We start from the raw sequence: 24,599 nt of genomic DNA, 5'->3' as shown, positions 1-24,599 counted from the left end.
CACGAGCGCGGGGGCTGCATGAGGCTCACCAGGGCGCGGGCCAAGGGCGAAGGCGCGGCCCGGCCCCGCCGCCCGGGCCGGCCGCGGGCACCGTGCCCGGAACGCGCACCCGGCGCCTTTGCTCTCAGGTTGCCGGGCGCTGGAGCCGCTAGGGCAGACGGCGCCCGCCGCAAGTTTGCAGAGGAGCCCCCGCGGCGGCTGCCGGCGAGGCGTCGGTGCGGAGCTGCCTCTCCGGGAAGAGTCGCACTGCTGCTCTGGGTCTGTCCGCCCAGGCGCGGGCAAGCAGGCACACTCGCACACACTGGCTGGCACCGCCACAACCCGCCAGCCGGTGTGACAGGAGCCCTGCTACCCGCAGCAAAAACCTGCCCTAGGTACGGAGCATGCGCCAAAGCCTTCCCCAGCCCCGGAGGAGTTTCCAGGGGAGGAGTCCGCAGCTCCGCGGGGCTTGGAGGAGGCAGCTGGGGGAGGGAATCCCTTCAGCCTAGAGCGAGGAGGTATTTGGGAGAGAGGCAAAGGCGGAGCAAGGAGAGAGGCCCCGAGGAGAGAGCGTCGCCGGCACGGATTCGAGACCTTTCAATCCGCAGCTCTTTCTGAGGATGGACGCAAACCTGGCCGGCCTATATACTCGCACACCGCTGGGCAGACTCACCTAGACAGGACTGAACTCAAGCTGGCTGGGGAAATTGGCTCCAGACTGCTTTTAATTTCCACCCAAGACATTCTAACTGTGGCTCAAGTTTTATTCCGGTCCCTCCTTAACTACAAACTTGGCGTGTCCAACTCTACAATTTTATTCAACCGGCGTCCATCTATCAGTGATCCATTAGGCACCTGCTATCAGGCTCTTTGTTGAACGCACACTTCATTTCTTCCAGCACCAGACCAACCAGCCCACAACCATGCAGTACTTCCAATGCAAGAGGAGCTTAGGGGTCATCTCTTAAAATCATCCTAATACACATTGACTTCCTAAATGTGCAAGACTCACCCCTGACCCCCCCCCCAATGTGGATGATAAGACCTACACTGTTTCATAAGCTGAATAAGCTCTTGTTTATGTGCAGATTTTTTTAAACTTTATTTTTCAAACATGTATTACATTTACCTGAGAATCAAATCTGTTTAATAAGTTTCTTTCAGGTAATGAAAAAATGTACCATTCACAATCCTTATACTTGCTTGACCCAAGTGGAGAGTGGCAGTGTGCTGAAGAGGGAAACAATGCAATTTGATCTCCTTGCCCAGGTCATCATGTCCCTCCTGGCTAGCCTGGTATCCCATGCCTTTAGAGCAGTCAACCTTCCTGCCTGGCCTCTTTATGGATCTGTGCGGTACTTGTCTGTTCTTGAGACACTGTACTGATCTCTTGCATTTGTCAGACTGTCCTCTTCAAACCATCAGTTAAGATCAGGATCTCTTTCAGGGATACTCTTTCCCATAGGAAGTTATTTTTATTGTTCTAGGCAGGTGGGATTTTTCTCAACAAGGCTTCTTGCCTCTGCTTCCTTTCCTCTTTTCAACTCTATAAACTACCACAAACAGTGTCCTTCCTGATACTGTGTGAGCTTATATTAGTAAAAAAGGTGTTGAGCAAGATGAATCAGCTTCTTTAAAGCTTACTTAATCTATTTTTCTCTCACTTGAAGTGTACAATCCTATTAATGGCACCACAGTACTCTCCAAAGCAAAAAAATTTGTGATAGGACAAAAAAAAAAAAAAACCCAAATAAAACTCAACTATGATTTCCTGAATGCATCTGGTTACTGGTATTACTTATTTTAAAATATACACCTTTGCTTTGCTAAAATAAAAATTCATTATTTTTTTTACATTATTTGAGAAGTTTCTCATTTCCTATGAAGTCGCTTGATATCACATGGATAAGTATAACCTTGTTAGCTACCCAAATGTATAACCTGAATGCTTCAGCAATTTGTTGAGTGGAAAGCACTTCTAGATGTTATCTCATTTGCTCCTCAGAACAACATTCTAAGGAGATAAGAGAAGTATAATATCCCATTTCAGAGATGAGGAGATGGAACCAAGGACACCCAGGAGAAAGCAGAGCCAGGATTAGCGACCACTAACATCCCCCAAAATACATTCAAATCGCCATTGAAGAAACCCAGTGAACATCAACAGAAGAGCCCATAATTTCCTCTCTCTCCTCTTGAGACTGTTTGAGTCAAGAGGCAGGAAGAGGCAATGGAATCGCAATAAAACAAATTATTTTCCCTCTCCCTCTGGCTTTATAGGCAAAGCCAAGTGATCTCTACATCCTGCAGTATTTTGGCACCTACTCTGTCCGTTTCCAGATAAACAAGAGAAAGACAATAACACTCGTAACACGATTATGTCCTTGTTAAAAGACATTATTTAGGAGAATTTCAAAGAAAATATGATGACAAATATCACAGTTATGTGACTAACAAATGTATATTTCCATAAATAAGTGCACTTTAACCCTTTTCAAAGTACATTATCCCAGAAATCTGCTTTTGCTTTCAGTAAAATAAAGGAGTGCCACCATTTCCTCGAGGTAACCACAAGGAAAGCAATGCACAGAATCAAGCAATTACACAGACAATTCAAGCATGTACCCAAGTATGCCTTTTTTAAAAGATTTATTATTTTTATTAGAGAGAGAGCACACAGTGGGGAGGGACAGAAAGAGAGGGAGAGAGAGAATCCCAAACAGACTCCCTACTCCTGATGAGGGGCTCCATCCCAGAACCCTGAGATCATGACCTGAGCTGAAATCATGACCTGAGCTGAAATCAAGAGTTGAACACTTAACCGACTGAGCCACCCAGGTGCCCCCCCCTTAAGTATACATTTTTAAGGAGAGGTGATATTAGTTGTGTAAACACTGTCTGTCCCAGGTGTGGTCTCCCTATTACAGTTGTGGATCTTGGTGTGAATCTAATCAAAGCTCTTAAAACATGCAATAAACAGGTTTCCTTATCTACAAGGGCAGACCTCACATTCAGGTGAAAATGAATAGAAACTTTATAAAATTGAATGCTCTCCAGGTAAAAGGAAAAACATGTTTGCATTCAGCCTGCTACAGTTACTCCACGATGACACCAGCTGGCAATTGTTTCTGGCTAACAGATTGCAGCTACTATGAATCCTACACAAATTATTAAAATAATAAAAATAATGTTTTCAAAGAGCTTTCTTCCACTTCCTTTGCCCGTCTAGCAATGAGTTTAACACTATCTGTGAAGCAATTTGTTCACCTAATTTTATGCCTTAATAAGCTTTACTACAATTATTTTCTTGCCTGCTTCCTTCTCCACCATGACTTTAGTACCCTTCTTCCCTGTTCTCGAATATTCTCAAACCCGTTAACAACACTGCACTCCCCTAGGATTCAAACTTTTGATTAGAACAGTCCCCATTTAATCAAGTTCAATTGGGAGATAAAATTGCATCTCAACTTCTCCATTTTCCCTTTGGTGCCAGAAACTGCCTTGGAGAATGTTGAGGAAACCCTGGAGAGATTAACAATCCAAACAATCACAGAGAATAGTTTCGCATCCCCTACATTTGCACACAGGAATATATAGATGTGAATGCCCTTCAATACACATGAAAAACAAAATAGATTATGTAAGTCATTGGCAGCATGAAGCTCTCCTTCAAGAACACAAAGTGCTCCTATATACTGAAATGACTTTTTTTTTTTCATTTTTGTAAACAAACCAAAAAAAACAAAAACAAAAAAGCCCCCAGGGTAAGCAGTTTTGCAAATAACCAGCAAAGCAGTGGCTTTTTTTTCCCTGAGGAAGTTGAGTGGAAGAGTTTGCATAGACAGAGCAAACTGCAGAAAAAATGAAATAAGGAGTGTTATGAAATATACAGTGTTATATACTGAATGTATTCCAGTTCACTACATGATTGTAACTTTGGGGCAACCATAACCCTACATACTGCTTCCCATAAAGTACTATTTATATGAACAGTTCATTGTTTACTTTATTGTATAACACTCTTTATCCACCATAGATAGCTGCCTATGAGTGATGGATACACGCTGTGCTACCTGTATGTATAATGTATTAACTCAGTATACCGTAAGCAGAGGCAATAACTTTTTCATAGTACGTATTCATATATGTCTTCCAATAAGAACTTGTTAAACACTGAGGTGCCTGGGTGGCTCAGTAGAGTTAAGCGTCTGCCTTCAACTCAGGTCATGCTCTCAGGGTCCTGGGATCCAGCCCTGCATTGCGATCCCTGCTTCTTCCTTTCCTTCTGCCCCTCCCATCAACTCCTCCCCCCCACCCCAACCACAGAGAGCGCCCGTGCGTGCGTGTGTGTGTGTGTGTGTGTGTGTATGTGTGTGTTCGCGCGCGCTCTCTCTCCCTCTCAAATAAATAAATAAAATCTAAAAAAAAACCAACAACTTGTTAAACATTTACCATATATTAAACAAGACCAAAAAGGACCCTGCCCTCATGTAACTTATGTCCTGACAATGGAAAACTGAATGATGAATAAGGACACAAGATTCATACATTTAATCCAAAAATATTTGAGTCAGTACTATGTACTAGCTGCTTTTAGGTACTTGGGATGCTTTAGTGACCACTAAAGACAATAATGTTTGCCCTCGAGAGTGTAAATGCCAGCAGGGTGAAATAGTAGGGAAGAAGTGAGAGGGCTGATGGGAGGCGGGTCCTGTCGGGCTTCTTGGTCACTGTGAGAAATTTACTGGGAAAGAAATGGGGAGACACTGGAGGATTTGAAAAGTACCCAACTTCAGTTAACTCACCACTTCTCCGTTAACCTCTATCTCTTTGGGGTAAATATTCAAGTTCCTGTGTCTCCTCTCCTCTTTCTCTTTGCCTTGGTCTGGGGTGATCTGAATGAAGGGATTGTATGTGACATCTTCACATTGGCTGAAGGAGGTGTGGTCTGTGTGGAGTTTCCTGCTCCCCCAGCCCTCCCTTCAGTTTGTGACTAGTCTCCCTGGGACTCACATGTAGGGCTTGATTACTGCTGCGATTTATAACCCCAACCATCACAGCCCCTGTCTGTACAATCTGCACGTTCTCAGCTGAACTGAGGCCCTTTGTGTCTGCCAACCCCTTCAGCTCTTCTCTGGCCTTTTCTCAGGGGCCCCCTTGCCTCTAAATCAGTGGTTTTCAACTCCATCAGACCCAGCATTCGATTATGTTGAACAAATATTTTGAAATAGTCCCTTTAAAAAATCCCAATTTATTTGTCATAGAAAATAGAACCTGCCTACACACAATTTTGCAAAATTAATATCAAATGCCCCAATTGTAACGTGAAGGAGATATTTTTAAAAGGAACTAATAATAGAACACTGTGTATTTAGACATGTAAATGATCAGACCCGACTATAGTAGACAACATAAAAACATCAGATGCTTGTGTCTCTTAACTTTTGGATATAAAAGAAATGAGATTGGAGTCCATCCCTTCCAAGAAGAAACTGAGAGAGCAACAGGTGTTAGTGGATGCTAAAATTGGAAATGATAGTAGGATAGGGGCTCCTGGGGGGCTCAGTCGGTTAAGCGGTTAAGCATCTGCCTTCAGCTCAGGTCAAGATCCCAGGGTCCTGGGACTGAGCCCCATGTTGGGCTCTCTGCTCAACGGGGAGCCTGTCTCTCCCTCTCCCTCTGCAGCTCCCTCTGCTTGTGCTCTCTTGCTCTCACTCTGTCAAATAAATAAATAAAATCTAAAAAAAAAAAAGAAAAGAAAAGAATAGACCTGGCTTATAAAAAATATAGAAATGATAAGAAAAAGACAGGAATAACCCTAAATATGAAGCAAAGATCACACGCCAAGACAAATTATCAGGATGGATTTGAGGATTGAAGATAACAGGGAAATATGATATTCTCGTAAATGAGCTAGGTTTTTTCAAGTGTTGGGTCAAAATACTTCAGTTTATACAAAATATCTCAAAAAATATACCTTCTATCTTGAAATCCTACTACATATCAAGGCTAATCTGATTTCTGAACATAGGAGGATATTTGGAAGTCACATTAATACAATTCTAGCATTGTCTCCACCAAATAAAAGCCAGTAAAGACAGCCCCCCGCCCCAGGCATTGATATCACTTCCATTGAGAATATAAGCATTCCTCTTTCTTTCTCCTGTCAAAAGAAGTTAGTTTGGGGGAGATAAAAAGGCCAAATCAGTACACATTTCCTCATTCAGTGAGGCTTTGGCTCTTGATAGGTAAAGCCACACTTTTAGATTTTTTTTATGACACCTTTTTTTTCTTTAAAAATCGAGTTTTGCATTTGAAACCAAGACTTTCAGACATTAATTACTCATGGTCACACAGCTAGTCAGTGACATACTTGGATTTGAACCAGGTGGACTGATTCAGAGATGGAGAGAAGTGGCTGGATTCAAGATAGATATTAGAAGCCAAATCAATAGGACTTCCTGAAAGACCGGATAAGGGGAGTAAACAAGGAATGAATCAAAGATGGTTCTGAGGTTTGTCGTTTGAACTACTGGAAGGCTGACAGTTCTATTTACTTTTTGAAGTCTGGGGATTCAGGAAAGTGGTGAATTCTGAGTTCCGCTTTGGATAAGTTAAGTATAAAATACTAATGAGACAGCCAAATGGAGAAAGCAAATAAATAGCAGTTTATGGGATCTGGAGCTCGGCTATGACAGGAGATAAAATGGTGGTGGTTTTAATAACACACGTAACACATAGCAGTGAGTGCTCTATAAATATTTGTCGAAAAACTCTGTGAAAAACTAACTAAGCAATTGCTATGGTACGAGAGAGAAATGAGAATACACACACACAGAAAGAAATGGCAGTAGAACAAAAGAGTAAAGATTTGAGAAATTTTCCAGAGAATCCAGTGACTATGTGGGAAGCAGCAGGCGGGGAAGAGGTTAAGAACAACTCCAAGTGTCCGAGGTTGGAAAGCTACACGCATGGCAATGCCATTAATATGGGAGAAGAAATGGCTGAAGGCCTGAGAGTGAAAAATCAATGTAGATAATTACTAGTTCTCTCAGCAAATCAAAATGGTTGCATTTTTCAAATGGGTTTAAGCTTCAAAACATTTACATTTCATTTCAAGGAAGCAGCCTTTAAAAATATGCTTTCATTTTTCTGTAGTTAGACAGATAACCTTAGTTTAATTATTAGCTTTAGAAAGAAAAGTCTAAGGCGCCTGAATGGCTCAGTTAGGTGTTCAACTCTTGATTTCAGCTCAGGCCATGATCTCAGGGTGAAATTGAGCCCTCCCCGCCCCCTACTCGCCTTGGGCTCCACACTTAGGTAGGAGACTGCTTGAGATTCTCTCTCTGCCTCTCCCTTTGCCCCTCCCCCCACTCATGCTCTCTCTCTCTCTCTCTCTCTCTCTCTCATAAATACATAAGGAAGGAAGAGAAAGAAAGAAAGAAAGAAAGAAAGAAAGAAAGAAAGAAAGAAAGAAAGAAAGAAAGAAGAAAGGGGGAGGGTGGGAGGGAGGGAGGGAAAGAAGGTAGGTAGGCCTAGGTACAAGTATATTTTGTAAAGACTTTCCTTTTTTCTAATGTTTCATATGATAAATCAGGATGAAGTGCTTTTCTTTTCCACATTGGCAATGAATTATATCCTTACTCTTAATATTTCTATCTCACTATCAATCTCTGTCTCTCAATAGATGGGTAGAGAGAGAAAGAGAGAGGGATCTAGCTCTATCTTTATAAGAAATCAAATATCTAAAGCAGGTTCTGAGAGACAGTGTAAGTAGCTGTTCTTTGCTCCAGTACGATGGCATTTTCCAACAACAACACAGAAAGACAGGCTATCTGAAAGCTCCCTGAGGGCAAACTTTAATTCTGACTCTTCCTTTTTTAAAGCTCAGTCCTTTACACTTAATAGGCACCTGAATAAATGTTCTTTGAATAAATTAAGAAATATATCTGCCCCCATTTTAGATTGCCAAATGAGTTCCACAAAGTCCCTTGCTAACATGTGCCTCATCTCAAACCCCTGACAATTCTTGCTCACGTCTTCTCTAAGGTGAAGCAAGCACTGACCCCCTTGGCAAATCATTCAACTGTGTTCCTACTACTGATAATAGTCTTTTTAGCGTGACCTTTTGCTGAGATTTCAACTGATGTTCCTATGGTCTGATGAATTATACCATACAAAGGCAAAATTCTATTACATATATGTCTATATGTATTCATTGTCATCTTTCCATGGAAGTATATGAGCTACCAGGCAAAATTATTTTTGTTACCTTCTAATGCTTACTATATAGAATCTTATTATCTTCCAAACTTTGTAATTATTTCCTTTTTCCCTCCAAGGAATTAGGCAGTAAGCATTTATTGTCCTCAAAGCATTTTCTTAAGACTTTCTGTTCTGCTCATTATTGTTCTAGCTTTCCATTTTATCAAGAACATATTCTAAATGTAAAAAACCAAGTTTAATGTAGCTATAAAGCTGCCTACCCAGACCCAAGTCAAGGTCCTACACACACCCCCAGAAATGCATATCCACTTTTATTCAATTAATTAATGTAAGTACTCATTTTAAAAATCATGCTGTGAAATGCATAGTTTTTTATCCAATGAATTCTTAATTATGCTCAGACACCCAAATTCAATATATATTTTTGCACAAAAAGTCATTTTGAAACAGTTACTCTTTCATTTTTCCTCCCTCCAAGGAGTAGAGCTGTCTACTGATCATTCTTAACTGTGAATTGCTCTTAAGCGTTTAATGCTAATTCTTCCCAACTATTGTTAGTTTAAATGTTGTTCTTGTGATTTTATAAGGCAATGATACATCATTTAAGTGTCTAGCGCTCAGGTGCTGTCCTAATGTAGCAAATGCAAAAACATCTCATTTCCCTGGAAAAAGGGAAATTGAAACATCTGTCTTTCTGGGTCTTTGTTGTGAGACATTCCATTTGCTAAAAGCGCAAAATGGCAGAGCGAGATAAAACAGTCATGTGTGTCACATGACAGCTACTTGTACAAATCAAGCGTGCCACTCACAGGGGAGTGGGCTGGGGAGGTTTGCGTGTTTGTGGAGAGTTAAAACGAACGCTGGGTTTTTGACCACTGCTCTTCCCTGGGTCTGCTTTACCAGCTGCTGTTTCACCGCTTTTCTGTGTTTGTTATCAGTCTAGTCTACTATCAGCTTCCTCTTTTCTACTCTACTACATTCCAACGGCAAAGACCTATACTTCCCCACCACGCGCATGCGCACGTACACGCGCACGTTCGCGCGCACGCACACACACACACGCACGCACACTCACATACTTTCTAGTTCTGGCGACCTTCCATCAGGAATGCTTGTCTGCATCCTGTCCACCTGATGATCCAGGTTGCCCTCCCGCACTCCGTTGAGATATCTCTTCTATAAATCGATTTGGACACTCCATATCCATCTATTGCGGGTAAAGTTAATTATTCCTTTCTCTCCTCCACCTCACTACAATTACGCAGCTCTAAAACCACAGTGTGTGTTTAAATTACGTTTGTGTGACTAACGCTTAATCGAGACTGTGAATTCCTTGTGGGCAGGCACTATTGATTATTGATATCTGTATTTATCCAGGTGACGGAGGCAGAATTCGAAGGGGACTACCAGTGACTACGACCCCTTGTATGATCCCATCCTGTTGAGTGTGGGCAGAGCTGTGATTCTCTCTGGTTTTATGGTAAAGAGGAAATGATCCTGGTTAGACCTGACTTCTTTAAGGGCAGAACATCTTCTCCAGCAGGTTGCAGAGGAAGAAGTCAGAGAGATTCAGTCCTGCTGACCCAGAAGCATAATCCTGTAATGAACCGTCCATGGGGGACCACCTGGCAAGGAACTTCCGGCAGCCTCCAGGAGCTGAAAGCAGCCTCTGACTAATAATAGCCAGTAAGACCTCAATCCACAGCCTCGAGAAAACGAATTCTGCCAAAATCTGAGTGCACTTGGAAGCAGGTTCTTCCTCAGCAACCCCGGACAGGAAACGACCGTCTGACTCATTGGCTTTAGCATGGTGAGACTCTGAGTGGAGACCCCAGCCATGACAAGCCTGGACCTCTGACCTGCAGAACTATGACCCACAAACTGCTGGTTTTTTTAGGCCACTAAGTTTATGGCTATTTGTTATATTCCCATGGAAAAGTAATACACTGGCCCAGTGCCTGGTACGTAATAAAATATTGGCTGGTTATTTGTTGGGTGGATGGTTGGGATTAATCAATTAAGTTATTGAAGGAAGGAATAAGGAAGAGAGGAGGGAGAAAGAAATATACTATCTAGGACAAGAGTTTTTCTTGTGCCCCATTTAAGTACAAATTCGTTTTGGAGAAACAAAAAGCTGATTTCTATGAATGATTGATGGGCCTTTCTGAGCTGAACAAGGGTGGCAGACATATTATGTCTGCTTAAATTAGTTTTTTCTGTTTATGTTTCCTAACTCCCATGCCATTCCTCACCCCTGAGTTATCCTTGCCCATTTTGTCATCCCTACCCTGACCCCAACATGTTTGGTAACCCCCAATATGCCCTGACAACCTGTCAGCTGGTAGCTGGCCTAATCTATACCGGCTAGACCGTGGTGTTTTCCTGTTGAATATAAACAGCTTCATATGAACATCAGGTGAGGGTGCTCCATGATTATGAACAAAACAAAAAGACCACTCCATAAACACACCTGAATGGAGATCAAGACAGAGACACTTTGCAACCACAAAATAACCAAACGTCTCCTTCGTCCAGAAAAATATGAATGACAGGCGTTCCTTTTCCAATGACGACTCCAACTCTGCTCTGTTCCTCCTGTCCTCTAGATTAAAAGTAGTAAGATACCCAGTCACCGAATTGTCCTGCTTTCTGACACAACGCAATCCATGCCTTTGCTCCTTTGAATCCTCCCCAAAATTACTTTACATATGCCCAAATCTTACAATAAACCCCTCCTACTCAAGTCATTGTTGCTCATGGTGGGTGATTTCTCTAGCTGCAACAAGCAATACAATCATCCTTGTTTTCCTACAGGTGTTCTGCTCGTGGTCTCTAGCTGGTGAGCCTCCACAGAGGTGAGGAGGTCTCTTGCCAGGGGTGTTTAAGGACTCATTGTTGGGGCATGTCAAAGTCAAAGTAGCTGAGTGTAAAAGTTTGTATCAAAAGTCAAGAACCCTCTCCCTTCTCCAACGTTGAGGGCACTTGAAACTCACCTACGATTTGAGCTTTCAGGAGCTGATGTTCACTGTCTGATAGAGACCAGGAGATGACTAACACGGTGGTGACTGGCATCGCAGTAGGACTACCGCTAATCTGATCATGAGTCACATTTGGGAAATGTCCAAATTTGGTTCCTTGTTCTTTCCCTAAAGCTCTCCCAAACTCCTGTGCACAAACTGTGCTTGACTATTCCTAAGTGGTAAAAGGGGCATAGATTTCCTGACTAAGGTCCAGAATACAGAAAGTATGTAGTTTGGATTGAGGCCAAGGGCAGGAGTATAATAAATTGCTATCATTATTATTATTATTAATTATTATTTGGGGAGAAACTTAGATTGTAGCTATGGGCTTTGCTAAGAATAAAGACTTATGATAGAATCAGACTGTTTTACCTGAGGAACATATAGGTAGGTGAGATAGGCTCAGATTTGATCGACAAAGGTCTGTTCTAGGTAAGCACACAAAGAAAAAGCTGGAAGGGACATGGAGGGTGAGTCTTTAAGTTTTGATTCCTTGAAGCCAGAGATTCTCAACCTTGGGTGAACAATAAAATTACCTTGGGAACTCAGAAAAATCCTAAAATCTGATTTCATCCCAGACCAAATAATCAGGATGTGGGCCTCAGAATGTTTTAAACTCCCCCTGTGATTCCAATGTCAAGCCAAAATTTAAGACCACTGCTCTAAATAAAAGATTGAGCCTTTTTCCCCATTTGGCCCAGTTCTTGGCTGTCCCTTCTTGCATATAAAAGGCCCAGGCTTCTCCAAATGGGTGTTAATTGCCAAGTAGACTGGTGATTCCTCAAAGATTCAATGTGATAGCCTTGTTTGTGGTAGAGATCAGAACCATGTTTTGGAAATCCAAATGCTCAGCAGGAAGGGGTGGTTGTTTTTGTGAGAGTGGGGCATGAATTTCTTCGTGGCTCCATACTGTTTTCACCAAATTGAGGAGCCAGGGACTGAGAACTGATCCCCCCCTTCCGCCGGATTATGGGCTTATGGGCTACTCAGGGCAGAGTCTATGCCTTCCTCTTCTTTGGATTAATTCTAGAAGCTAGTTCAATGACACTCAGTAGGTGAGTCTTGTGTAACTGAATGAACGAATGACTTTTACTTGAGTCTTTCTCATTTTCCTGTGCTGTGCCCATCACTGGGGGTATGAAGGCCAGGTTATGCACAATTGCCAGGGGTGAATTGAGCTCTATGACCACTCCTTACTCTTTTGTTAGAGTTCCTCAAAGCTCGGTCATAGGACCCCTGTCTTCACTCTAAACCCCCTCCACCAAAAGCCTCACCTGTGCCTTAGCATTAGTCTACTACCTGTACACCAGTGACCCTCTGACCCCTCTCCAGCTCCAGCAAAAATCTCTCCCCTCAGCTGTACTTGCAGGTAGCCAACTGCCTCCTCAACACTTCTATTTGGTTGCTTTACTAATATCTCCAACTCGACATGTGCATAACCAAATTCATGATCTTTCCTTTATGTGTGCCCCAAGTCAATGGCAAAACAATCTTAAGCCAGAAATCTGAGAGTCATCCCTGACAATTCTTCCTTACCCCTGATAAGCCATCGTTTTTCAAGTCCTGCAGATTTGTACCTTCTAAATACTTCTTAGAACATTTTTCTATTAGCATGGTAGGCTCAAGTACCATTATCCACAGCTTTGGCTCACAATTCCAATTGGTCTCCCTCTTTCTACATCTTTCAACTTATTCTGAACTCTAAAGTCATAGTATTCTTTTCATGTATCTGATCATATTATTCCATTCTTTATTTTTTTAAAGATTTCTTTCTTTCTTTCTTTCTTTCTTTCTTTCTTTCTTTCTTTCTTTCTTTCTTTCTTTCCTTTTATGAGGGAGAGAATGGCGGGGAGGGACAGAGGGAGAGGGAGAGAGAGTCCCAAGCAGACTCTGCGCTGAGCACAGAGCCTGACGCAGGGCTCTATCCCATGACCTGGAGATCACGACTTGAGCTGAAACCAAGAGTTGGATGCTTACCCAACTTTGCCACCCAGGCACCACTCCCCTCTTTACAATACTTTGATTTTTCATGCCTTTAAGATAATGACTTAAATCTTTAACATGGACCTCAAAGCTTTTGCATGCCCCCCTTGCCCCTGTCATTCTCTGCACTATAGTCACACTAGTCTTCTTTTAATTTCTAGAATATGCCATGAATATTGCATCCTGCCTCAGGACCTTTGCATTAACTGTTTCTGACCTAGAACACAACATCCTTCCCACATTTCAACTAGTTCATTTCTACTGATCCATCAGATGTTAGTTCAAACGTCACTTGTTTAGAGTTCTTCCTGATATATTCCACCAATACATCTAATCCTTTTGTTATATAGCATTTCCTTTCTAGCAACATGTGCTTTCATTCCATAACATTTTAGCGATCTTCAGTTATAAATGTATTGGTATGTCGCTTGATTAATTTCCATCTTTTTTACCAATGTATGTCCCAAAGGCCAGTGACGATGCTTTCACTCATCACTGTCACTCCATTGGCTGTCATAGTGCCTGGCACATAATGGATACTCAGTAAATATTTGCTGAATGAAGGAATCTAGACTTTCTTAATATCTTCATCCTGCTTGTCTCAAGAGACAACTTTTACTCTTTCTTGATGTCCATATATTAGGAAAACCGACATTCCCTTTTGACGAGAGACAACCTAGTTTGTAGGTGAACAAAGGAAGTTAGTAAAGTCTTCCAGCATTTTAAGGATGCCTGTTTGTGGTGTCTTAAAGCCTCCTTTTCTTTTTTGATGGCCTATTGTGTCTTAGGTGCATTATCTGCCCTTATAAACTCTCAAGAATCCCTCACTGACTCTTCTAAAAGTGGCTTAGTACAAATGTCACAGGCGAGCTGGAGACTCATTTATTACTGTATCCCCAACAACCTCTAGGGGGCACCAAACATAATAGCTATTTCTGCAAAGATCTCTAAAGGAATTTGCTCAGTGTTCTCTAAAATAGTAAAGAGGAAACAAGCTTGTCTAACACCATATGCTAGAGGGTTATATTTATAAGTCCCCCTTTGCTGTGTTCTGAGATAACGCATGAGTCTACTCTCCCTGGTGGCCCAGGCCAAATGCCTCTCCTTGACTCCATGGGGCTTCCTAGATTCTTTCTGTGCACCATACATTACTTTCAAAGAAATGGTTTGGGGTCAAGCTTAAAACGGCTCACGGCAAACAGCAACTTTCTTGGCAATATTTGCATTTTATCTTAGAAACTTCATGCAAATGCTTTGTTTTATTCCATAAAATATTCCAGTATGCTTTACTTAAAAACATCTTGCCTAAACACTGACAAAAAAATGATAGCCTCAAATAATCTATCTGGTAGTTTTGCATCACCCTTGACACAACTCCCCACCAAGCTGCTGTTTATATACCAGTTTTGCAACAGGACTGTGATGTTACAGTAGATATTCATTTGTAAACATTAATTATATACATAAAAGTGTATGTAGCATATAGGTACAGTTTTAAAAATCTACCACCCAGCTTAAGAAATAAAATATTATCTGTATCTTTGGAGACCCTCTGTTATCCCTCCTAAACTTCCATTTCCTTCCATCTCTTTAAAAAGGTATAAAGTTCACTTCTTTTTTTGTTTTTAGGGGAAGGGGCAGAAAGACTCCTTGCCCAGAGCTAGTCAACATCGGGCTCAATCTCACAACCCTGAAATTATGACCTGAGCTGAAATCAAGAGTCTGGCACTTAAGCGACTGAGCTGCCCAGACGCCCCTTAAATTCACTTCTTAAATTTTGCATTAACATTTCCTATTTTCCTTATGTGTTTACATTATACATGTATCTCTCAACTACATAGTGTCGTTTTATCTGCCTTTTTAACTCATCCTGCACATATTCTTCTGTGATTTCCTTTTTCACTAATCAACGTGTTTTTTTTAATTGATCTATGTTGATTTATATAGCTATTATTCCTTCATTTTTTCTGGGTTCCTATTATTTCTTCTAAGTAGATTCTCATATCAGAATTTCTCTTCTTCCTTATTGCCAGAAAGCACAGAGACAATATAGAAACTGAGAAATGTGTACTGCCATAAGTATCCATTCTTTCCACAGGGAAGTATGGAAATTACCTCTAATTATCATTTCAGGTTACTGACATTTTCTGATTCTAAAATAATTTTCATTTTCCAATTCTTTTAATTTAGGACAAAGATAGATAACAGCATGGATCCCCTTCCATTTGTATAAAAAATCTTTAGAATGACAGTTTTGCTGTTTTTCACTCCCACACAATTTTATTTTGTAAATACATTTCCCAAATGGATGAACACCTATTATAATATAGTTATTGGAATACAAATAGTATCCTCTAAAGAATTTCTTGATTACTTTTCCATCTTGCTTGTTTTAGAACTATATCAACTGTTGCAATTTGTTATTACCAATTTACCTTTCAGTGTTGTACCACGGGAAGGAATTTTACCCACAAAATTGCTTTTTAAAAAAAAACTCCATGAATTATAAGAGACGATGCAGTGAAAAACTCTATTTGATGAGCCAGACATGCATCGCCCCCATAGACGTTGATTGAGTATCTGCTAAGTGCACTGACCCGGGCTCTACGGGGAACACAGGGATAAATAAAACAGGTTCCCTATCAGAGCAGGAGCTCACACTCTCAGCCCAGAGAGACCTGACTGTGTGACTGTCATACAAAGCAGTGGATGATGAGGAACTTGAAAGAGCCTGCAAACAAAATGCAAGAATAAGAATCAAAGAGAAAATCATTTCCGGCCAGGGAGTCAGAGAAGGCTTTAAGGGAAAGATGGCATTTAGACTTTGGAAGATGTGTAGGATTTGGATAGCCAGTGGAATGGAAGTGATAGAGGATATTAAGGTTGAGCTAGTGCAAGCACAAAAGTACAGAGGTAAGGGGGGCAGAAAGTTCAGGAAGCAGCAAATAGTTTCAATCGGCTGTAGGAGTTAATTTACAGGACAGTAAAGGAAGTCATTCCTATTTTTTAATACTTTTCTTTTTTCACTCTGCTTCTTCTTTGGGTCTTAGTGGGTCAGCTCTGCTCTTACCTAATGCCCAGCCACATGTATTGATCTAACAGGTGGTGCACACACTCACACACACACACACACCCTGGAACTTTCCAGGATTTCGTTGGAAATAGAGATATAAGAATTACATTATGCATCCCATAGCAACAAATCTTTACTATCCATTTCCTCTCCTCCAGAAGTCCCATGTACCATTTGGCTCCACACTTCTGTAGACCTCCCCACCTGAATCTCCCCTCCCCATCCTTCTCCCCCTGCTGGCCACCACCCCTCCAGGCTCCAATCTCTCAACTAGATATTTTCCTTCTGAACATTCCCTTCCCTTTTTATCATGGAGAGCCATCTGGCTTTTGTTTTCTCCAATTTTTCTTCCCACACAGCAGCAAAGAAAGCCTAGTAGCTTGAGAAAAAAGTGAAAGAGGAAGATAAGGAGAAGAGAGAAAGGAAGAGATGGAGAAGAAAAAGAAAAAAGGAAGAAAAGAAAGGTGAGTAGTTTCTTCTCTAGCATGCAAAAACTTACACTTTAAATTTTCTCCGACCAGTCACAAAACATGATGTAATCTCTAGCGTTCAGACTGTGTAGATGGACTGGAGGTCATCGGCATCCTCCAAGTATCCAACAGCATCCCTGGGTATTAGGACTTCAACGCTGGTATTGCATTTTCATTCTTTAGGATCCTCTACTGATTGTCTGTACCATCGTTCTGGTGGGTTTATGCCTTCCTCCTACCACTACGTTTGCAATAGCCTTCCCTGATCCTTGCTCTCTGCCACATACACCCCTTCTTGCTGATCTTTCCCAGGGGTAGTATAGTCAGGCAGACCATGTGTTGAATATTCATGGCTCAACCTGTGAAATGAAAACATAGAACAAGTGAAACAGCTGTCAACAACTCTACAAAATTCTGTTTCTTGGATCAAGACCATCGGATGCACCTGCAGATAAATGTTATTACATCTTTTCTTCCTTTGTGTGCACCTATTAAGCAAAGAGATATTGTAGCCATTGATTCCCACAAACTCTGTTAATAACCGACAGCATCAGGTGCATGCAAGTAGAAGGTAGTTAAGCACAACCTGCTACTGCCAAGAACAGTCCCCTGGAGCCTCTCCTACCTAATCGTTTACTCTTACAAACACACAAGACAAGAAAGTCAGTGCAGAACTAATGTAAAGCCCAGGGGGCAGAAAGTAATAGGAAACTCAACTACTTAAGCTTCCTGGATCTCTGGAGAAAATCACTTCTAAACAATTACAGTACATTTTGTTAGCATCATCTCCTCCAAGCCAAGAAACAGAATAGTTTTAGATTAATAAGCAAAAGAGAAAGCAGAAATGGTGAGATTAAAATAGCAAAGTGTGCGTTATATTTGTTGATTAAATAATGGTCTATTCCCTTTTCTAAGATCAGCTTACTAGAGAATGTACACATCCATTTGGAAATATGGATTTTCCAAACTTAAAGAGATTGCTTTATATAATATCAGATTTAATGGGTCCTTTATCATTATGTTACCATCATGGTTTCAAATATGAATCATCCAGCCTCTATGCCTAAAAAGGAAGTCCTTGGCAAAAGTGGACTTATTAAGAATATCAAAGGCACCTAGGAAATTTGGGACTCACCGATTAGCAGACCGCTATCACCTTTATGACTTATAGTGTGTACCTGCACTATCCTAAGAAAACAGGTTTAGCTATTGCAAGATCTGAAGACAACAGGATATTTGTGGAAAGTGTGAAGCAAAAATCACTGTATCCACGAACAAATATTCTCTTAATAGGAGAGTCTGGGTGATGTATGAGAAAAAGCACCTGGCTTAGAAACAGAACCGGTCTCTGCCATTGGCTGAGTGGTCTTGATTGAGTAAATAAACATCTTTGCTTCTGAGACTTAGAGATGGTCCTCCCTATAATGCAGTGGGATTGAACAGGTTGGAAGAGTTATCCTTTGATAAAGGTCTGCTCCCCTTTTTCCCTCTCTTGGCTATCTTTGACCAGTTAGCAGGGCCAAAATTTGCATTCCTGGGGTGGAACTAATCCCTGCGTAATGTTGGAAAATGTGCAGGAAGCACAAAAGTTTTTCATGTGAGTATTTGTGTTTGCTGGCTTGTGTGTTGGCTCTTGATATGGGGGCAAAGGAGAGAGGTTACAGATTGGCAAGATTTGTATTCTACCAAAAGAAAACCAGGGTGCCTGACTGGCTCAGTCGGGTAGAGCATGTGACTCTTGATCTTGGGGTTGTGAGTTCAAGCCACATGTTGGGTGGAGAGATTACATAAAAATAGCATGTTAAAAAAAGAAAAAGAAAAAACCAGAGGATCCTTTACCTTCTCTTTTCCTTAACCAGGAAGCAAACTTAGGTCTAATGTTCAATTCTATTCAATCACTCAGGGAATGGGACCAAGACGGTAAGTGACAACGCAGAAGGTTTCCACCTTTATTTTATATCTTCCATTTAAGCAACGACTGACACCAGAAATATGTAAGGTATATATATATGGGCTAGAAAAGTTAGATTCTCCTGAGGAAATTGCCTGCATATGTCAGGTAAACAGTATGGAACTAAATTCTGTTGAGTTCTTAATTTAGGTAAAGTGTTAAAGCAAAGAAGTACTTGATCATTATATCCTTGTCTTTTATAATTTTATTTCTCCCATAGAGATCATGAATATTTCCAAAGTATTAGATGCAATAAGATACTCTTCATTTTTGACCTATTCTGAAAAGATCATAAAGATTAGATTACCTTAAATTTTTTTTTGTCCCACTCTCTAGTGGGACATTTCAGCAAAACACTTATTTTAAAATAATAAAACTTCTATAGGGACAAGTCCTTCATTGGTCCAACAGATAACATTGGGTGGAGAACATAAGGCCTTTGGCACAGATCTCGTTTCAACTTCAGCCTTAAATTTTCACACATATAATCCTCAGTGCATCCTTTTGCACTTCATACAGTTAACTTTCTTTTTCTTTTGCCTGACTCATAGTACACTGAGTGCTTTTACATATTTATTATTTATTTATATGCAGTAAAACGCACATAATGTAACGTTGATGTGACCTTGAGCATGTCACTTAACTTCTCCTATTTTTCAGATTTTCTCATTATTTGGATTCCAAATGCTGCCATCTATGTCTTAAATCTTTTTTTCAAGAGAGAAAGAAAGAGGGGGCGGGGGGGGAGGGGGGAGAGCATGTGTGATCAGGGAAGGAGGGGCAGAGGGAGAGGGGAGAGAACGCCAAGCAGGTTCCATGATCAGTGAGGAGCCCAATGGGAGGCTCAATCCCACAACCCTGAGATCATGACCTGAGCTGAAATCAAGAGTCAGATGCTTAACTGACTGAGCCACGCAGGTGCCCCAATGTCTTAAATCTTTGCATAGAAGTATGGACTAATCAGGAATTCAGCTGACCCTACAACCCTACAGGCCTTTGGATCTAGTCTTTAGAGTTACGAAAGCCCTCAAAGACTCGCCTTTGGTGGATATATTACCTGGGTATCTAGAGACAATAGGTATGGCTTAATTAATTTTTCCGTCACCACAAAGTGCAGGCTACCAGCACTTCATGGACAATATGACCTCATCACCCTAACCAATCCTACATTTCCTTCATTTCCTACGTGCCTACGGCACCATTCCTGGTTAACCGATACTGATATTTTGGTTGCAAGGAACATAAATCACCTCACTTCATATTAGATAGAAATAAGGAGCATGCGAAGCTCAGCCATCTTGGAATCTGGAAGTCAGAGAGCTGGTCCTGGTGGGGGAACAGAAAACTTGTTCTGCCTGAGTGATTCGTTTCCTAAGGCTGCGTGGTCAAAGTAGCACAAACCAAGTGGCTTAAAACAACAGAAGTGCATCATCTCGTGCCTCTGCAACCTGTGAGAGAGAGTCCTTCCTTACCTCTTCTAGCTTCGGGTCGTTTGTTGGCAACTCTTGGCACTTCCCGGCTTGCAGCCACCTGCCTCCCTCAGTCTCTGCCCCTGCAATCGCGTGGCCTCCTCCCCGTGAGTCTCTGTCTTCACATGATTTTCTTGTTCTCTTGTAAGGATACCCATTATGTTAGCTTAGGGCCCACCCTAACGACCTCAACTTGAGTATGCCTGCAAAGACCTGATTTCCAAGTAAGGTCACAATCTCGGGCACTGGAGTTAGGACTTCCGCTTATCTTTTCCAGGGACACAATTCAACCCACAACGAGTGTGACCTAGAGGGTTGTTTAGGGTCAGCTTCAGCAACCAGCTTACCTTGCTGCCACCTCAGGGAACGAGATTTTATGAGTCCTTGTTGCAGGATTCCCTATCGACATGCCTCAACGTGTTTATTTTCATCTTTTCAATGGTTTTGTTCCATCTACCAACTGCTCGTTTCTCTGAATCACACATTCAAAATCAGCAAGAGAATATGGTTATTCTGATGAGTGATCTACTCCTCCCTTGCACCAAGCTTTAATTCTGATCCCCATTCGGGCCTTTGACAAGTCTACATATTGGGGAAAACTCAGTAGGACACCCACCCACCCATTACCTCACCTGTGGCCACAGGAAGAAGGTCTTGAAGTGTCCCTGTAGCCACTTGCAGTCATCTAAGGCTGCTCTGCTTAGGAGGGGACCCCATGCAGGGAACAATAGGCTCTCCAGGACACAAAGAAAGCCTTCAAATAAAGAATAAAATTGTTCGTTTGTTTTTAAGATTTTATTTATTTATTTGACAGAGAGAGAGAGATAGCCAGTGAGAGAGGGAACATAAGGAGGGGGAGGGGGAGAGGAAGAGGCAGGCTCCAGCAGAGGAGCCTGATGTGGGGCTTGATCCCAGAACGCTGAGATCATGCCCTGAGCCGAAGGCAGACAGACGCTTAACGACTGAGCCACCTAGGCACCCTAGAATAAAATTGTTAAACATAGAAATCTATGCCTAATCCTTTAAGAATGTAAGTTATGAAATTTAAGGAATTCACACATACCTCAATAAATCCATCTTGCCAGAGAGGTGTATTGTGATATAAATTTAATGTACAATGCAGTGATTCATAGCTTCCTGTATGTTAATGCTGCTTAGGGAATCATAATTTTTAATTACCAGAATTTCACACATTTAAATTCGCATATATATTATTATATTAGTTCAGCTTTAAAGACTATATATGTACTTTATATATGTGAAACATTATAATGTGTATGTGTGTAATTATAATTGAACTCAAGGGATCCCCATAATGATTCAATAACAGAGAGGAAAAAAAATCAAAGCCAAAAGCAATAAATCCATTTTAATTATATGTTTAATAGCTTGTGGCTGCAGTTTTTTTATACATATTCATTCATGTGTGCCTTTTATATTTTGCATTGATTTTAAAACTGTTTCTTCGATGTTTTATAATTATGACCCCATGTAAATCAACTGAGTTGAAAATTTTACATATTCAAATGAATGGGAAAAGATATAAGATGTTCATTTGCATTATTGAAAAGGAATTTTTACATGTTCACCATAGTTACACTCAATACGGGGGATTGCATGGACTCAAGGATTGAATGACCATAACTTAAATGTTCTGTTTGACATTAAAAAATGATGAGTTGTTATATAAACTCAATGTTTTTGAGAAGAAAGTATTTAATTCATGCTCTTAATCTACCAATTTGAAATGCTATAATCAGAGTGTGATTTATTGTATTCCCCAAAGTTTGCATCAAATATCCTGATTGCCTGACAATATTTTGGTTTTAGTTATTAGCGTACTTTTGGTTTTTGTTTTACTGCACTTAAAACATAGGAGGCTTTGATTGTAATAGGGGTGTGAGTGTCAATCCTCATTTGGTTAAAGCTGAATATGGTACTAGAACTTGGGCGATACATCTTTCCTAAGCTCTCTGGACATTCTGCACCCAGACATTGCAGTGGTGCCTGGAACAGCGGCAAACGGAGAAAAATGTTCCTGCTTCTTTTTGCTTGAGTCTGGTGTAGTCTCCACTTAAAAATGGCATGAGAGAGCCATCTACAGAAAGTTAAGAAAAGAACTGTCTCCTACAATAAGTGCAGGAAGTCTGAGGAGGTCTGTTAGGACACATGGCTCTGCGGTGACAAGTGAAGCAACCTACTGTCACACAGCAGACACAGTATTGGAGCCCAGAATGGACTCAGACAATAACAGGCAGCTCTCGGAGGGACTTAAAACCACCTTGTCATATAGTAACACAGGCCACATTCACATCGGTGTAAGGCCTCAAAAGATCTGTTGTCAGGCCAGGCTGAGCAGGCCTGTGTCACCAGGAGTCTGCGATGATAAGATCAGGAAGCAAGCCACAGATCTGACACAGAATGCCCCAGGCCAGCATGAAAAAGGCTAACATCGTTGCCAAATAGATACATCTTTTTTGTTGAATCATTTGACAGTGTGTCACAGACATCTTAAACTCCATGCATCTCAAGAATAAGTCCGTTCTCCTGTGTAACCAGTTTCCTTATTAAAACTAAGAAAATTGACAATAAAAAAAAGACAACAATTCTACAACATAACTGAATATCTAGTTTCTATTCAAATTTCCTCCCTGTTTTCCCCAAAATGTCCTTAGTAGCTATTTGGGGTTTTTTTGGTTTTTTTTTTTAAACAGGGATCCAGTCAAGGCTCACACATTGCATTGTGTTGTTATGTTTCTTGAATCTCTCTTAATCTAGGACAGTACCACCATTTTCTTCCCTAAGACATTAACTTAAAAAAAGATCAGGCCACAGTTTTATTGTAGAATGACTCCATATTCTGAATTTGTTCCATTGTTTCTTGTAATGTTGTTTACCTTGTTCCTCTCTTTCCTCTATTTCCTCTAAAGTAGAAGTGAAGTTTAGAGATTTGAATAGATTCAGGTTTCGCATTTTAGCCAAAAATACTTCATAAGTGATGTTGGATGCTTCTGACTGCATCCCTCAGAAGGCACCTGACGTCACCTTGTCTCACTCTATGGGACGATACATTTGGTCGTCTGTTAAGGCAGTAACCCCAGATCACTCTGTTGTAAACAATTTTACTTTTGTAATGAATAAGTCAACTCTGGGGTGATACTATGGTACTGTTCAAGTATCACATTCTCCAAAATCATTTTACCCAATGTTTTTAACATCTACTCATGAGTCATATCTGAAGCAAGTATTACATTGGGGGTTTCAAATGATTATATTCTGATGTTATCATTTTTCTCTATATTTATTGCTTCTTTTCTCCCACCCCCCTCCATAACGATCCTTCCACCTGCCTTCTTTCTTGAATATCACTATGGATCTAAGGATATTTTTTGCTCAGTGTACTATAATTAATTACTATCATCTTTTACTTCAGGCTATCATCAGTTTGGCTAGTGGAAGGATCTTCAAGCTTTCTGACCTATTTGAATTCCAACGCATGCCTCTACTCTTATTTCATACTGCTTCCTCTGTGAAGTATTTGTTACTGGGAGTATTGGGTGCTCTCCTCACCTGTTCTCCCATTGTGTGTTGCTTATATCTCCATGACCATAATTAACAATTTTGTGCGATCATTATTTACAGGTTTGTCTCTCCACTGGCCTATAAGAACCCTGAGAGAAAAGACATATTTATACTCGTTATCCCTCACACTCAGCATAGTGCCTGGTGAATATGCAGTCTGACTGGTGGAAGGAAGCCATGATTGCTCTTGTTCAATTTATTTCTCCTCTTCAAATTTGTTCTCCTTTTTTATTTTGTCCCCATTTTCTTTTATTTCAGTTTTATTGAGGTATAATTGACATATAGAATTGTAAGATATTTAGGGGCACCTGAGTGACTCAGTCACTTAAGCATCTGCCTTCAGCCCAGGTCATGATCTGAGGGTCCTGGGATCCAGCCCCTCATCGGGCTCCCTGCTCTGTGGGGAACCTAGGTCTGCCTCTCCTTCTGCTGTCACTCCCCCTGCTTGTGCATTTGCTCTCTTACTCTCTCAAATAAATAAATAAAACCTTTATTAAAAAAAAAAAAGGAATTGTAAGTGTGCCTAATGGTGATTTGATATATGTATCCATTGTGAAACGGTTTCCCCCCAGCTACTTAACACATCCATCACCTCACCTATTTATCTTTTTGGTGTGTAGGAGAACCTTTAAGTCCTAGTCTCTTAGTAAATTTCGGCGTTATCAACCATAGTCACCATGGTACACGTTAGGTCCTCAGACCCTATTCATCTTATGGCTGAACGTTTCTACCCTTTTACCAACTGTATTTCTCCCACTGCCCCCACCCCCAGCCACAGGCAACCACATTCCTATGGCCTTTCTCTGTTTGCCTTATCTCACTTCGAGTAATGCTCTCAAGATCCAT

Source organism: Ailuropoda melanoleuca, chromosome 7, assembly GCF_002007445.2.
Source record: "Ailuropoda melanoleuca isolate Jingjing chromosome 7, ASM200744v2, whole genome shotgun sequence".
Taxonomy (NCBI): domain Eukaryota; kingdom Metazoa; phylum Chordata; class Mammalia; order Carnivora; family Ursidae; genus Ailuropoda; species Ailuropoda melanoleuca.
The sequence above is the reverse complement of the archived record's forward strand: the minus strand, read 5'-3'. Positions refer to the sequence as shown.